The sequence below is a fragment of the Engystomops pustulosus genome, chromosome 10 (assembly GCF_040894005.1).
Source record: "Engystomops pustulosus chromosome 10, aEngPut4.maternal, whole genome shotgun sequence".
In the NCBI taxonomy this organism is placed as follows: Eukaryota; Metazoa; Chordata; class Amphibia; order Anura; family Leptodactylidae; genus Engystomops; species Engystomops pustulosus.
In genome coordinates, this window is record NC_092420.1 from 88,771,958 (window position 1) to 88,789,775 (window position 17,818).

General features: G+C 46.0%; 1 protein-coding gene across 1 annotated transcript in view; it reads right to left on the bottom strand.

Moving 5' to 3' along the window:
* RAB3B (RAB3B, member RAS oncogene family) overlaps window positions 1-6,809 on the bottom strand; it is a 43,710-nt gene extending 36,901 nt beyond the window's left edge. The window contains exon 1 of the mRNA XM_072127574.1: window positions 6,633-6,809. The gene's annotated coding sequence lies outside the window, so the exon portion shown is untranslated. The remainder of the gene's footprint in view (window positions 1-6,632) is intronic.
* Window positions 6,810-17,818: the final 11,009 nt, after the last annotated feature.

Below are 17,818 nucleotides of genomic sequence, written 5' to 3' on the forward strand. Positions count from 1 at the left end.
GATGTCACAGTACAGAGATAATACACACAGTGATGTCACAGTACAGGGATAATACACACAGTGATGTCACAGTACAGGGATAATACACACAGTGATGTCACAGTACAGGGATAATACACACAGTGATGTCACAGGACAGGGATAATACACACAGTGATGTCACAGTACAGGGATAATACACACAGTGATGTCACAGATATCAGTTCCCTAGAAGTTATACCCATGTTTCTTCTATTGTTGTGCCCTGGTGATGCAGCATGTACTGTATATATATATATATATATATGGCCTTGAGACTGTGACCTTCTTCAGGTTAAAACTTGAATCAAGATATTTATAAAAATAAAAAGATTTATCTATTTTAATGAGCTTTTTAAATTCCTGATTATCCATCTAACGATATTCATGATCTCGGAGCTTCCTGCCCTAATCAACATCTCATTTCCAGGACTTGGTAATGAAGACATCAGTTAACCCTTTCCTTGCCATCCGTGCTCCATATACAGAAGGGAATAGGATGAGGAGAGATTTGGTACCAAGCGGAACATATAAAAAAAAAAATAAGATTGTCCAAAAGTTACAAAACAGATGGAGAAAGTACAAACTCCAATAAAGGGAGATGCACGTGATGGTTAGAGGGTCCTTTTGGTTATGCAATATTCCTGAGCTTTATGGACCCTCGAATGGAACATATTCCCATTTTAGGGAGTCTGAAAAACTTTGTGTTTCAGCTTCGGCCTGTAGCCGTTGTCACGTGAATGTTTACCTATAAAAAAATATTCTCCAAAGTCATGTGAAAATCAGCAGAGAAGAGTCAAATTTTACCTGAAATGAGTCAAGTTTGAAAGCTGCAGTGGGAGAGTCACTTCTACAGAACCTAGAAATGGTGTCATATTAAAAGAGAAGAATCTCATCTTTCAGGTCACATCAGGCCTGTGGTTCTGTGTGCTACAGAACCGGAGATACAGGCAGCTAAAGACAAAGTTGAAAATGCAACTTGCATGTAAAAATCCAATACCTGTCTTTTAGCTCTCTCTATTTCCGGTTCTGTGTTTCACAGATCCACAAGCTTGATGAGGTGTGAAAGAAGAGATTCTCATCTTTAATATGACACCAAAAGCATTTTCTAGCCGCTATAGAACAGAAGATGAAGTCACTAGTCACTACCCCTGCAACCTTTAAAACTTGACTCTTCTCAGCTCATTTGAATATGATTTTGGAGGAGATTTTATTAGATAAAATGGTAAGTTTTCACAAAATAGTAGTTTAATGATGTAAAATCTGGGGGCAGGGTCCCTTTTGAAACCAATTCTGTCATCTGCTTCCCACATAATGTCAGCCACAACCTTTCCGCATGATGCGGATTACATATGAATATTTCAGCAGAAAACAAGTGCGTCCTTTTTATGCTCCTTTTCACGTCACCGCTTAAAGGTCAATCTTCCAGGACGCAAGGAGTCCATCCATTCTCCGGTGTCATGTCTGCCACTAATTCCCTCTGTTTCATCATCTGTCGCCACCATATCCAGAGTGCTTGTCCTCCCCCTAGTAGAGTCACCTGGTGCACTCAGTGGGGCATTTACTTACCAGTCCCATCGCGATCCCCGAGGTGCATTGTCCGGCGAGGATTCAGAGCTGCCACGATTCACCAAGATCGTGCGCCCGATATCCTGCATGTGTCGCTTCCCCGCTCAGGTCCGACAGAGGTCACCTTCTTCTTCCCGCTGCTTGTAAGTGCATTGGATGCAACACAATTTTGAATGTTAAATCCCACGCTTTGTCCGAATCAGTCGGATCGTCCATCAGCCCGCCCCCCCAATTTCTGTTGCATGAAAGTCGGCGCCAAAATACGATCACGTGCGCCACAATCAGCTTTTAAATGCGGCACAAAACAGTAATCGTCGGAAAATATCCGACCTTTGTGCGGTCCGTAGACCCTTAGTAAATGAGCCCCAGTGTGTATTAGTACATATAACTCATGTCTTGTGACCGGCAACTTGAGAAATAAGAGGAGAGTGCGAATTGCTAAATAGGAGGCTGTGATGCAACTGCACAATCTGCCTGTGTATATGGGAAATCTTCGCCACTGTGAAGCCGCCACTTGTGTAATAGTAATAGCAAATAGTCATAAGCATGAAATGTATCAGGGAGGGTCCGACACCAGCTACTCGCCCCTAACCTGTAGATTGCACCCAGGCCATGTCAGGGTATTGCATCTCTGGTCCCACTCAGGGTATCTGCACACGTTGTGGATTTTGTGCAGATTATTCATACTGAAAATCTGCAGGATTATACAGGAACATGGGAAAGATTGGGCCAGATTTATCAAAACTTGTGCGTGTGTCCTAGGTGCGGGGTGTCCCGGGTGTGCGTGTGTCCCATGTGCGGCGTGTGTCCCATGTGCGGCGTGTGTCCCATGTGCGGCGTGTGTCCCATGTGCGCAGGGTGTCCCATGTGCGGCGTGTGTCCCATGTGCGCGCGGTGTCCCATGTGCGGCGTGTGTCCCATGTGCGCGCGGTGTCCCATGTGCGCGCGGTGTCCAATGTGCGGCGTGTGTCCCATGTGCGCGCGGTGTCCCATGTGCGCGCGGTGTCCCATGTGCGCGCAGTGTCCCATGTGCGCAGGGTGTCCCATGTGCCCGCGGTGTCCCATGTGCCCGCGGTGTCCCATGTGCGCGCGGTGTCCAATGTGCGCGCGGTGTCCAATGTGCGCGCGGTGTCCAATGTGCGCGCGGTGTCCAATGTGCGCAAGGTGTCCAATGTGCGCGTGGTGTCCCATGTGCGGTTGCCTGTGTAGTGTGCATGGCGCCCCCTGCACTGCTTGGGAAGTGGGCACCATCTTTTGTGGCGCCTGTCAGTACTAAATGTGCTGCAAACTCCGACTAAGCAGTGACATCCCGTTTAGGTGCACATTTTTCTGTTTTTTCGGCACAAGCAGACACTTTACAAATACATGTACACACAGTTTGTACGTTCTTTTCAGTGCAAAGACATCAGAAAACTGGTGGAAACACTTAATAAATGTGGGCCAATGGGGCACATTTACTAACAGCAGTGCCATGTGTACTACGTGCAGTGTCCTGTGTAATGGACAGGGGGCGCCAGAATTCAGGATTTTTGGTGCTCGTTCTTCATGAACCTGACACCCCCTGCACTGCCCTAACAGAGTGCGCCACTTTTTTTTGGTAACATGGGGCGTACAACACATTTATGTCGGAATTTGCATGATAAATACGGACTGGGTACAACTGATACCTATATACCCCTAGGTTCTATAATGAGGCTTCCCATAACATTTTCTGGCTTAACGTCCATTCCCCATCCCCCCCATTTACCCAAATAACATCCAGATTTACATATTTATTTCATATATACATATATATTTTGGGACACCATGTAGCATGGTAACCCCCCTTCAGCACAGAACCTTCCCCCCAGTAATAACGTCATATTATATATTCAGCTCATGACCTGTGACGTAAATCTGTAGATTATGTTTGGATTTTATTGGACTTTATGTACAATGGGCTTTTCATGGCCGTATCTTAAGACTGCAGGAGGACAAAGTTCAGTGCAGAAGGGCAGCAATAGCTGATGGGGAATATCTTGGGGTACAAGTCTGACAAACCAAATTTGACTTGAAGATGTGACCTATGAGACTTCTGCCTGGGATCTTCCCTAATGCCAACATCTATACATTACACACCAGGCGTTCCTTCTTCTTTATGGACTGAGGGCATAAAAAGTCACAATGAATCTAACAAAAAAAAGTAGGTCAAAAATCTGTAGGGTTTTATTAGCAAAAAAAAACCTCCTCCAACATTAAAGCGGTAGAACACAACTAAATGGATCCTAAACTTCTTCATAGCAGTTTGAGTTTTGTTTTCCTGAGCTACAAATATGTGAAAGGATGAAATTCTCTCTGCCTGTAGCCACCACTAGAGGGAGCTCAAAGAGTTGGCCAAAACTAGATATTGATGGCTTATCAATAATAGTGGCTTGTGTCTGATGCATCAGACACCATAGAGATCATATAGTTGTCCCATGGGCAGGCAGTATACAGTGGGGGGGGGGGGGCACAGGATGGGAGGCGGTATACAGTGGGGGGCACAGGATGGGAGCTGGTATACAGTGGGGGGGGCACAGGATGGGAGCTGGTATACAGTGGGGGCACAGGATGGGAGCTGGTATACAGTGGGGGGGGGCACAGGATGGGAGGCAGTATACAGTGGGGGGGGGCACAGGATGGGAGCTGGTATACAGTGGGGGGGGGCACAGGATGGGAGGCAGTATACAGTGGGGGGGGCACAGGATGGGAGCTGGTATACAGTGGGGGGGGCACAGGATAGGAGGCAGTATACAGTGGGGGGGGGGCACAGGATGGGAGCTGGTATACAGTGGGGGGGGGCACAGGATGGGAGGCAGTATACAGTGGGGGGGGCACAAAATGGCAGGCAGTACACAGTGGGCGGGGCACAGGATGGGAGGCGGTATAAAGTGGGCGGGGCACAGGATGGGAGGCAGTATACAGTGGAGGGGCACAGGATAGGAGGCAATATACAGTGGGGGGGGCACAGGATGGGAGGCGACATACAGTGGGGGGCCACAGGATGGGAGGCGGCATACAGTGGGAGGCCACAGGATGGGAGGCGGCATTCAGTGGGGGGCCACAGGATGGGAGGTGGCATACAGTGGGGGGCCACAGGATGGGAGGCGGCATTCAGTGGGGGGCCACAGGATGGGAGGCGGCATTCAGTGGGGGGGCCATAGGATGGGAGTGTATTTGGTTTGGTCCTGTGTGGTGCAGTCTGATGACCCTAGAGACACGACTTGCTGCACCCAAGAACCCGCTGTCCTTCAGTAACATTGCCCTATGACCACAGTTGGCCCCCTGGTGTGAACGAGGCCTTGAAGATAAACCTACATATTAGCAGCTTACCTGGCAACGGACTAGACGTAAATCCTGTTATACAGACGACAGATGGGAAGAAGAGATTCAGCTAATCATCTGCGGGAAGTGACCAACAAAGCTGACAGTCACTTGTGACCCCCACAACCACATATCGGGGTCTTCTGTCTCCCGTGTCACAGGGGTTCAGACATCATTATACATTCCCTTGAAGGAATAAGTCAATCCACTTGTCTTTCTTATATTGTACAGTTGATATGATAAACCCAACAACTGGTCCTACTGCAGTTCTACTGGATCAAAAGCGGAATTCTAGGGTTCTAGTCTGTGTTCTCAGTATTTGAAGGGGTTAACCCAAGTTTAAAGGGAATGTGCTATCAGTTCTGACCATGCAGACCGCAGCCTGAGTTAGGTATTGATGCTGCAGTAAAATATTACAATACTCCAGGATTGCAGCTGGACTTAGACTGGGGGAGTATCCTCACACTGCTTAGCTCTGTGCAATGAACTGATTCTTAGATCCAACTCCCTGCTCTTATTAAAATATGTAGCAGACGTCTGGTTGAATACTACAGCAGATACTAGGCTGCAGGGAGCTAAGAGCACAGCAGTGTGAGGACACTTCCCCAATCCTGGACTTTAATAACAAATGACAAGTTCTACTGAATCTTATTCCATGTTAAAGGGGTTGTCCACTTTTAAGAAATAATTGATATGGCTTGAGTAGGGAAAAGTTACCCAATTTTCCAATATACTTACTGTATCAATTCCTTGCGGTTTTCAAGATCTCTGCTTGCTGTCCTTCTATAGAAAGCTTCTTTGTTTACTTCCAGTGGATACAAATCTGCCCGCATGGACAGACGTTACTATCATTAGTCTCTGTGATAATAATGGCTCATGCACCCGCCTGTCCACCGCAAGACCCTGGGCAGATTTCTATTCACTGGCAGTAAACATAGAAGCTTCTATAGAATGACAGCAAGCAGAGATCTAGAAAAAAAAAAACGTGAGGAATTGATACAGAAAGTATTTTGGAAAATTGTATAACTTTTCATTACTTGCTGAAAGTGGCCGACCCCTTTAATCTTCGAGGTACACAAACTTTATTACTATAAGAAGAGGAAACCCCCTTTAATCAGATTTTTTTGGACAAAATCTGTGCAACTGCACATTTGATCCAATATGACCTCTCACTGTCAGATCATTCTGGATAATCATCTGCCAGATCTGACCCCAACACAAGAGAAGGGAGAATCTGATACATTAATATCGCCTCCTGTTCTAGAATACAGAATATATAGTTGTATAGGACTTCACATTCTAATCACTGATACATTTCATAACTTCCATCAGAAAAACAGGTCAGCGCTCAGATTACGCGACTCGTGATTAACCCCTTGTAGCCCCGGAGACACGAATAAACCCAGGTGCTAGCGCCGAGGCGAGTGTAAACATGAGGCAATTTCCTAGGAGGTTACATACAAGAGGAGACACAAGGGAGGGAGGAAACAACTGCAATGCCAGATACAATGTACATAATGTCATCATATACATTTATCATCTCTCTACATGTATATTCCAGGATCTCAAAGAATTTACAATAAGACACATTGTTGCAAATTTTACTGCAACAGAAAGGAGTCAATAAGCGATATTGGTGCACTACAAGTCCCAGCAGGTCCCACCATAGCCAGAAGATTCAGGGATGATCACAACTTCCTTACCTTTGTCTCCTATGAGGCACCTGCAGGACCTTGCTTCACCTGGAGTCCCTGTTAACTCTTGCCTCCCCTCCTTCTTCTCCTTCTTCTCCCAGTCCCCAGCCTCTCAGCTGTCAGCCCTGGCCATGTCTTGTCTACAACTTTCCATCCTCTCTCTGTAAATCCCCTGCAAATAATCAGCTCAGGTTTAAAAGGACCAAACACTTCTGGGCGTGGCCAGCTGTCATGACGTCAGAAGGGGGTGTGTCCAAGCACCAAGTCTGCATCCCAGGAGGAGAGGAAGGGGGGAGCATCCATTAACCTCTCCCTTACCAAGTACAATAACATCTGGCTCTGGTGACTTGTTGCTGGGAGAAGGCAATGAATAAGACTGAATGTGGTCACAGGGAGGTGAAAGACATTTATTTTGTGATATTAATATGCAAATTAGGTAACATCCATTTTGCCCCTTAAAATATGTAGAAATGCATCTATATGGCTGATGATACGTGATATTACAGGTATCCTCTTGATACAAAATACATATTGATTATAAGATGTCTGCGGTGACTTGCACTTCCCATTGCCAACTGTTAGAAATGCAAAAAATTTTTTATAGATTTTTACTGAATTTTACTTAACTTTTTAAAAAATGTTTGTACATTTTCCAATGTATTTTTATATGCATTGTTTTTCTAACAAAAAGGTATGTAGTGATACACCACTTTTTGGCGCTTTGGAACAAGTCATATTTATCAAGACCTATGTAAAAACTGATGCAATTTCATCTAAGAGCCAGTTCCCATCTGTGTTTTGGCTTCAGTTTTGCGCAGTTTCTGTTTTAAAAATGAACAACAGAAAGTAGAATGAAGTCAAATGGGAATTGTTTTTTTGTCCTTAAATTCAGCAGCACATTGTAAGGAAGGTAGGATGTAAGGGAAAACATATATATTAGGGGAAATTTATTAAGACTGATGTTTTCAACTCCAGTAGACTCTCCTTGTTTAGTTCGGCCTTTGCTATAGCATTTTTCGGGGCGCTACGGATCGGGGAGCTAGTTCCTCTCAGCGCGGTAAAATCGGGCGGTTTGCTGCAATCGGAAGTACTAGTCAGCGATACTGGGGTAAAAATTCGGATTCGTAAGTCAAAAACGGATGTTTTTGGTAGAGGAAGATGGATTACCATACTTCCCATGTCTTCAAACCCATGCCCGGTTTCCTTGATTAGGAGATATGCCCATTTACGCATAGCGGGTCAGAATTTTTTACTGCACCTTTCAGGTACCCCCCTGTCCTGTTTCCAATTTAGTGCGGTTTTTAAGATAATACTCTTTTTGGGTTTAAACCCCAAAGAATTTGGCACTCACTCATTTCACATCGGTGCGGCGACCACGGCGCACTCTTGTGGAATGAGTGAGGAAGCAATAAAAACACTCGGAAGATGGAAGTCGGATTGTTTTAAGTCATACATCCGACCAGATCTCAATCCCCTGTTTTAACTTACTGTAACGTTAGTGTTTATCTTTAGGTTGTGCTATCCTTCGTTTTGTATTTTTCAGGCCAGGTGACCCATGTATGGATTGTTGGGGATTCCTTCCTTGTTGGGGGGGGGGAGTCGCAGCCAGTGCGGAGGAGGATAGACATGCCCGAAGGCGAGGAAGACACCCACATGACGGCTGTCCTGCGGCAGCCGCCATCTCGGGAGAAGAGCTCTATACAATCAAGCCAGGCGGGCATTAAAATTATATTCTTTTGTTTTATTGTTTACATGTTTACAAACATTGTCAACTTGTTAAAAAGTTACAAAGATAAATGATATCTTAATAAAAATTGCTGTGGCCTACCCACACTCCCAAACAAAGAACTTTTCTCAGTTTTTTCTATTTTGAGTTGATTTTTAACTTGGGGGGTCAATGGCCATTTGTTTGGCTTAGATTACAAATCCCCACAGTCCCTGTGATAACTGTTACAGCTGTTTATTGTAGCCTAAGGCTAAAGTACAGGAAATAACCAACATCCAGAGGTGCGTCTGTAACTAGGGGTCGTCTGTAAGTCGAGTGTTCTTATGTAGAGGACCGCCTGTATTGTATTTGTGTGTATGAGAGGCGCAGCTTCCCCCTCTGACCCGCCAGGTTTGGGAAGCTTTCCTCTTATTACCATCTGCCTTGCGGTGATTGATGGATGAATATCATAAATTCCTCCGTGAATTCCTTCATCTCGTTCTCAGGTCGGATGATGAATAATTTGTGCAGCAAACGTCTGGTATTCAGTCACTGAAGGATGAAGACGTGAGACGCAGAGCAAGTTCAGGCCCAGATTCTGCACCAGTGTGAACAGAGTCTGTACATTACATGGGAGATTGATATAAAGCGATCCAACGCCTCCGGAAAAACGAAATCTGACTAAACATGAAGAAAAATCCGACTATTTTGACCGTACAGTACTGCACCCAGTGTTAGGTATTGTCCCTGGAGAGATGTGTAATCAGACTTTTGTGTGTTGTGAGTAGCAGCAGGACTGTGAAATATGCATTTAGATTCCAGGATTAAACTGCAGGGCATGTCCTCACACTGCTGTGCTCTTATCACTGCATAGCTCTGCTCCACAGCTCCTCCCCTCTGACCAACTGCATAAGTAAGTAACCAGAATCTTCCTACAGCTTTTACTAGAAGGAAGGGGAGGCTGAGGAGCAGCTCCATGCAGAGAGCTAAGAGCACAGTAGTGTTAGCCCAGTAGGGGTTCTCCATAGACAAGTTTGCCCCTATTCATAGATAGCAACAAAATATTGCAGATAGGACACTATGTACAATCTGCTCAGCCCCTCCTGCTCTATAACATGCTGCCTGCAGATAGGACACGGTATACAATCTGCTCAGCTTCTCCTTCTCTATAACATGCTTCCTGCAGATAGGACACTATGTACAATCTGCTCAGCTCCTCCTGCTCTATAACATGCTGCATACAGATAGGACACTATGTACAATCTGCTCAGCTCCTCCTTCTCTATAACATGCTGCCTACAGATAGGACACTATGGACAATCTGCTCAGCTCCTCCTGCTCTATAACATGAACCTGCATATAGGACACTATGTACAATCTGCTCAGTTCCTCCTGCTCTATAACATGAACCTGCAGATAGGACACTATATACAATCTGCTCAGCTCCTCCTGCTCTATAACATCCCGCTTGCATATAGGACACTATATGCAATCTGCTCAGCTCCTCCTGCTCTATAACATGCTGCCTGCAGATAGGACACTATGTACAATCTGCTCAGCTCCTCCTGCTCTATAAAATGCTGCCTGTAGATAGGGCAACATATACAATCTGCTTAGCTTCTTCTGCTTTATACCATGCTGCCTACAAATAGGACACTATGTAATATCTGCTCAGCTCCTCTTGCTCTATAACACGATACCTGTAAATAGGACACTATGTACAATCTGCTCAGCCCCTCCTGCTGTATAATATGCTGCCTACAGATAGGATACTAAGTACAATCTGCTCATCTCCTCCTGCTCTATAACATGCTGCCTGCAGATAGGACACTATGTACAATCTGCTCAGCTCCTCCTGCTCTATAACATGCTGCCTGCAGATAGGACACTATGTACAATCTTCTCAGCTCCTCCTGCTCTATAACATGCTGCCTGCAGATAGGACACTATGTACAATCTTCTCAGCTCCTCCTGCTCTATAACATGCTGCCTGCAGATAGGACACTATGTACAATCTTCTCAGCTCCTCCTGCTCTATAACATGCTGCCTGCAGATAGGACACTATGTACAATCTGCTCAGCTCCTCCTGCTCTATAACATGCTGCCTGCAGATAGGACACTATGTACAATCTTCTCAGCTCCTCCTGCTCTATAACATGCTGCCTGCAGATAGGACACTATGTACAATCTTCTCAGCTCCTCCTGCTCTATAACATGCTGCCTGCAGATAGGACACTATGTACAATCTTCTCAGCTCCTCCTGCTCTATAACATGCTGCCTGCAGATAGGACACTATGTACAATCTTCTCAGCTCCTCCTGCTCTATAACATGCTGCCTACAGATAGGACACCAAGTACAATATGTTCTGTTCTGGTGATCAGATTGTCATCCCCTTTGCTGTCCATGGCAGACCTCCATGATGACTCCTCCAGACACTGCTGCTCCAGCCTGAACAATGTGACAGATCTGTAATTCCAGAGAATCTCTTGGACGCCCTCATCCATATGATGACCGACAATCGTTCCCCTGTCTATACGTAAACCTGCTGCCCTGCGCTCTTATCTCCGGCCGCTCTATATATAGATTTGTATTTTCAGAGCGATTTGTATTTTCCAGCCAAAAGTGCATGATTATCGCTGCCTGCGTCATTGCCACTTTTTATTTTATCTACCTCCAGACTTGTGGAATAATTTTAACACATTTTTATGAAATCACCTCTTGTGTTATAGTTATATCGGATCCGATTTTTAGGTTCGACGCTTACGCAATTCTTTTCAGTGCAAAATAATTTTTTTTTTTTTATTATTATTTTTTCTGACTGTTGGCTGCAGCCCAAATCCATCTCCATCCACGGAGTTCACTCCGGCACTTGTGCGGCTTTTGTCGAGGACTTGTCCCGGAGGTAAGTGGCTCTTCAGCTGCTGATTTTATGAAATCATTCTGAAGGTTTTTCTGGGAAAAATAAATCTCCAGCATAAAAAAAAAGAGGCAGAAATTGTTCAGTTCACATAGTTCTACATGATTTCAACAGTATTATGTCTTATGTGTTGGATGAGAAGTAGTTATTGTCTATATTTGGTCTTTATATTATTTGCAATAAAATTTTCCTACTGTTGTGGGTCTCCTGTTTCCATACAGACACATGCGTTTCCACAGCAACAGACAACCGACAAAACCTGCGTAGTCTGACCCTGCAGTCAAATTATTCAAGTTTTGTATCTTTTTTCTTGCTTCTCTGATGCAGAAGCTCCTCCTGCTCTATAACATTCTCTCTGCAGATAGGACACTATGTACAATCTGCTCAGCTCCTCCTCCTCTATAACATGCTGCCTGCAGATTGGACACTATGTACAATCTGCTCATCTCCTCCTGCTCTATAACATGCTGCCTGCAGATAGGCCGCTATGTACAATCTGCTCAGCTCCTCCTGCGCTATAACATGCTACCTGCAGATAGGACACTATGTACAATCTGCTCTGCTCATCTTGCTCTCTAAAATTCATAAAATCAGAATGGAGACTACTTATCTTTGGAAAAAACAAACAGGTCAGACAGAAAAATCGATCATGTTCGATCCTTTATCCCTCAATAGCAACCAGTCGTCTGTCACACAAACTTGACTATTACGTGAAAGTAGAAGATAGACTGACAAAAATCTAATATTTTTTTGCCTGGATTTTATCCTTATATCTTTTTTTTTTTAAATTCTTTATTTATATAACAATTTTTAATAGTAAATGGAGTAGAATATGCATATAAGCAAGACAGGACAACGAATAGAACAAAAGATTGCCAATATGTGACATGACCGCAGAAACACGGTCTGGCTTAGGTTTTTACCGTCAGCTGCGCTGGGCGGCCAAGCGTTCGCTGGTGAGCCCAGGAAGGCCAAATACAGAAAGAAGGTGTTTTCCAAGGGGAAAGAGAAAAAGAACGTGGGGGGAGGTTGGGAGATGGGGTGGGGGGAGGGAGGGAGGAATGACGGAAGAGGGCAGAGAAGAGTGGGGAAGGGGGAAAGAAAGAAAGGAGAAAAAAAAAAAAGGGGGGGGGGGTGCCCGGCCACAGACAGTGACCGGTGGGGTGGGGTTGGGGGGTTATGGGATTTCCAGGCAGCCAGGGCAGCCACTGGGTGGGCGTCCATGTAGGTGGGCTCACTATTCGCCAGTGGCCAGGAGGGACCTGTACGCGGGTGATTGCCTGAACTGAGTCCAGGGAAGCCAGGTCTTGTGGAATTTCTCAAATGTGTCATGAATTGAGGCAGTGAGTTCTTCCATGAGCATTATTTCGTTAACCTTCGAAAGCCAGAGGGACACAGACGGGGCGACCGTTTGTCGCCACAAAAGGGGAATGCATGGTCTTGCCACCATAACGAGGAAGCGGAGAAGCGAGCGCTTGTATACCTGGAGTGAGATCTCGCTATGTTGAAGAAGGAATAGAGCCGCATCGAGGGGCAGAGAGTAGTCATCAATCTGCCTAATCGTAGATTGGACTGCGTCCCAAAAGGGAGTCAAAGTGGGACATGACCAGAAAGTGTGAAGGAACGTGCCCTCCGCCGCCCCACACCTCCAGCATGTCGGGTCCGTGTCCGGAAACAGGCTATGGAGTCTGGTCGGAACCCGATACCATCTGGATAGCAATTTGTAGTTACCTTCTTGGAAGCGTGAGCTGATAGATGACTCGTGAGATAGAGAGAAAATTAGTTCCCTTTGCTCTGGTGTAAACGTCACTTGGAGATCTTGTTCCCACTGAGAGATGAAACGAGGAGGGGGTTGGTTTTCTGGACATTGTAAGATGTTATAAGTAATGGAGAGGCCATGTCTCAACTGTCCGGTGCCCGAGCATATAGTTTCAAAGGGGGTAGGAGTATTGTCGTAAGAGTCTGGGGGGGGTAAGGTGTGCAAGAAGGACTGTAGTGCGAAGGTACGCCAAGGACTCAGAACCGAAACCCCCGAGGACTCTGCTATGTTTAGAAGGGATCGCCAAGAGTTGTTTGCTCGGAAATGTGAAACATTACTTATGCCAGCTGTTCTCCAATTGCGGAAGACCGGGTCTTCCAATCCCGGGGCAAATTTGGGGTGTCCCAGAATAGGGTACATGGACGAGTGAGCTGAGATGAGAGGGCCTCTAACAGCATCTGAATGGCATACTTTTAGGGTGGGCCATATAGTCGGGTGGTTGCGCAGTCCGAGTGTCAGGGATTTGTCGAGCCACGGGGTGGCAGATAGCGGTACCGTTGAGGAGTGCTTTTCTAGGGGTACCCAGGATTTACTTTTAGCGTGGCGACACCAATCAATCACTCTCACTAAATGTGCCGCCCGATGGTAGGATCTGATGTCCGGAAGAGCGAGACCCCCCCGGTCTTTGGGTCTACATAAGACCTCCCTTTTCAGTCTCGCCGGTTTTCCGGCCCATATGAATGAGTGCTGGATGGCTTGGATTGCACGAAAAAAGGCAGACGGAAGGCAAATGGGAAGCGCTTGAAAGAGAAAGAGAATGCGGGGGAGAACGTTCATTTTGAAAATTGCGCAGCGTCCTAGCCATGTAAAGGTGTTTTTACCCCAGGAATCGCAGTCTGCTTTTATCGCCTTTAAGAGTGGAGGGAAATTTAATCGATATAGGTCTTTGGGGTCCGAGGGGATCAGAGTCCCCAGGTAAGATAATGCCTCCGAAGCCCACTTGAAGGAAAATGCCCCTGCCAGATGGCCCCTCTCGACGGAGGGCAAAGTCACAGCTAAGGCTTCTGACTTCGAGAAGTTTATTTTAAAGTTCGACCATCGAGAGTATTCATGGAGGCATTTCATCAAGTTGGGGAAGGATACTCTGGGATTGGTCACAAAGAATAAGAGGTCATCCGCGTATGCAGCAATCTTCGATTCTTGACCGCCAATTGTTAGGCCGGAGATGTCTGGGTTAGCTCTGATGTGGCGTAGGAGTGGCTCGAGGGTCAGGACGAAGATGAGTGGTGATAAGGGGCAACCTTGTCGGGTACCGTTGCGTACTGGAAAACTGTTAGAGAGAATACCGTTGACCCGGACCATGGCCGTAGGGATTGAGTAGAGGGACAGAATCCAGTGCATCATATTGGACTATCCTTTTATCTTTAATTAATACACAGTTGTAGTGAACTTATTTCTCTCTCTTATCAGCTGTGTAAAAGCAAATGAAATGTACTGAGATCCACAACAAATTTTCTGTCTCAATTTCATGCAGAAAATCCTGACCATCAGCATTTACCCTGAGGGTGATCTGCACACGTAGGGGCACATTTACTTACCCGGTCCTGTCGCCATCCCCGATCCGGACTGTCTGACGAGGATGAAGTCCGGTGCGATTCACTAAGATTGTGCGCCCGATATCCTGCATGTGTCGCTTCCCCGCTCAGGTCCGACAGAGTTCGCCTTCTTCTTCCCGGTGTATATGAGTGCATGTCTTGCTACACAATTTGAATTTTAAATCCTGCGCATTGTCCGAATCCGTCAGGGTTGTCCGACGGCCACGCCTCCGATTTGTGTTGCATGAAAGTCTGCGATTGCGCCAAAATCCGATCGCGTACTCCAAAAACCCCTGTTAAATGCGGCGCAACACGGAAATAGTCAGGAAACCCGATGGAAATGTGGTCCGCGGACCCTTAGTAAATGTGCCCCATAGCGCAAAGTAATGCAGTACATTGGGGGACATTTACATAAAGCGTCGGTGTCTGCATTGGCTATGTGACTGACCTGCTCTCAGAAAGAAGATACACATTTAATATTGTAGAGCTGTGCAGAGACATTTCTGGCGTCTGACCATTTTCTGTCCCTGGGACCAAAATCTGTACCGAGGCAGCACACATTCTAATGTGAGTGCAATAGCACGGTTTTGTGTCCCTGCTAGACCAAATTTCTTTTGGTCTACTTTCCGCCAGTTTACAGCGGCCAAAAGTGGCTGCGACACATATTAATTGTGTGTGAGTTACCACTCTGCCAAAGCCACGCCCCTTTCCGGAGAAGAGTCGGAGCAGGCGGAAAAAGTCATTTTTTTCTGGCACCACCAGCTAGTAAATAGGTTGGAGACCAGAACATGTGGTGAGAGCGCCACAAAACTGGCAGAAACGCCATTGTAAATGTCCCCCATTTTATTGTATGGGATTGAAGGCGATCACATACACACAATGCAGAAAAAATCTGTAGCAAATAAGGCCGCGGTCACACGTACCGCTAGGCATCCCGCTCATAACGCGACGCTAGCGCACAGGGGGCGGTCCTCGGCCCGAACGCACATGCGTATCCAGAGAAATGCATGCGATTGATAAGGCGATCGCATGCATTTCTCTGGAAACGCATTTGCGTTCGGGCTGAGGACGTTATGAACAGACGCCTAGCGGTACGTGTGACCGCGGCCTAAGTGACCTAAGGGCCAGTTCCAATCTGCGTTTTGGCTTCTGTTTTGCAATATCTAATTTAAATGGATTGTAATTTACACAGATGTCTGGCCAGATACATTAATAGCAAATAATCAGTTTATTTTAACGGACCAATTTAACAAAAAAAAAAACGATACCATGTCAGTTAGTTTCCATTTTTTATCATTTTAGAGCAATCGGTAATTTTTTCTCATTCTCCACTCAAATAACGGAAACTTCATAGTCATCACTGCATACTATGTGCAAGATGGAAATAATATGGGAGAATAAAGGCAGTGATACCGGTCTGCGTGAATCTTGAAAAGACTTTTATTTTTTCCAGCCCTTCATAATTTGCTTTATGGTGAATGTCTTTGTAACATCAGGACGGTCGTGAATTTTTAGCATAAAAGCCAGTCCGGCTAAACTGTGCTTTGCCTTATAAAATGTGAGTGCCTTAAAAGTTGGTCCTTCTCTGCGGGTATAGAGCCGCCGGAGATGGCTAGCCACTGCTTCCAGGTAGAGGAGTACTTCTGCCAAGTGGCTGACACCGATCCTTTTAACAAGTCTACAAGCTGTTCTCGACCAGCTTCCATAAGGACTGGGGGCAAGCAATCCAATTCTCTGCCAGGTACCCGTGGAGTTCTCTGAAGCTCTGAAATTGTGAACATGACAAGGCATTAGCCGAGTCATTCATAAATTCCGGGACATGCCTAGCCCTAAGCCAGATATTGGATTGTAAGCACCGCAGAACTAAGTGTCTGAGCAACGCGAGTACCGGGTATGAAGGGGAAGAAAGGCTATTTAGTGCGTGTACTAAACCGCGGTCTTCAGACCACAGACGTACTCTTTGGTTGGCCAAAACCGAAGCCCACGTTTCTATGGCGACCACTAATACAAAGAGGTGTGTGAGGGTGGTGTTTTTATTAAGGCCCTGTCTTAACCAAAAAGACGGCCAATTTTCCTTGCACCATTCGTTGCTCAAGATAGCAGCGAAGCTACTACCCGTGACGGAAATGGACAAGCCTAAAGAAACGCTGTCGGTTTCTGCTTACTGAAGGATCCCAGACCCATTAAAGTCCTGAAAAAAAACTTGCCAAACCCGCAAATCTTCCTTAAGGGGATTGGTCACTCTAATAAAGTGAGTTGGTTGTATTACTCCTTTCGTGGCCAGGGATAACCGACGTGAAAAAGCGCCCATTGGGATGACTCTGCAAGCAAAATTTAGCAGGCCCAGTAAGACCTGGAATTGCCGCAGAGTGGCCTTATTTCTTTCCTTAAGCGAGATATTTTGTCGCTTGGGAGTCTAAATGTCATCTCCACTGTATCCAACTCAATTCACAGGAAGGAGAGGTTGGTAACCGGCCCGACTGTCTTATCCGCGGATAACGGAACTCCGATGTACTCCATCAACGAAGTAAACCTCTGCAAGAGAAAGGAGCAAGATTCAGAATCCCATTCGCCAACAAACAAGAAGTCATCCAGGTAATGGGTGATAGAAAAAAGACCTGTGTCATAGCCCAAGATCCACTCCAAAAAACTGCTGAATACCTCAAAATAGTAACATGAGATGGAGCAGCCCATGTCATAATAATAATGACCCTCAAAATAGCACCCTAAAAGATGGAAGCATGACGGGTGAACTGGCAACAACCTAAAGGCAGACTGTATGTCAGATTTGGCTAAGAGGGCCCCCTGGCCCACTTGCCTAACCAAATTTACGGCCCGGTCGAACGAAACATAGGATACAGCTGCATCCTTCTTTGAGATGTCGTCATTTACCTATGCACCCTTTGGGAAAGATAAGTGATGGATTAATCTAAACGATCCCGTTTCCTTCTTAGGGACCAGGCCAAGGGGAGAAACCCTGAGGTTGTAAAAAGGGGGGTCTACAAAGGGGCCGGCCATCCTGCCTAATTGGACCTCTTTTGAAACTTTTTGAAGGGCCACGAGGGGGTTTTCCCGGACAGATATCAAATTACTGCACATAAAAAGGGTAGTGGAAGGTTGGTGCGGGATAAAGAAACCGAGAAGAAAACCCCCTTCAAGAAGGCTTGCTTCCCGTTTCTTGGGATATAACTTTAGCCAGTGAGCGAGCCTGTGCAC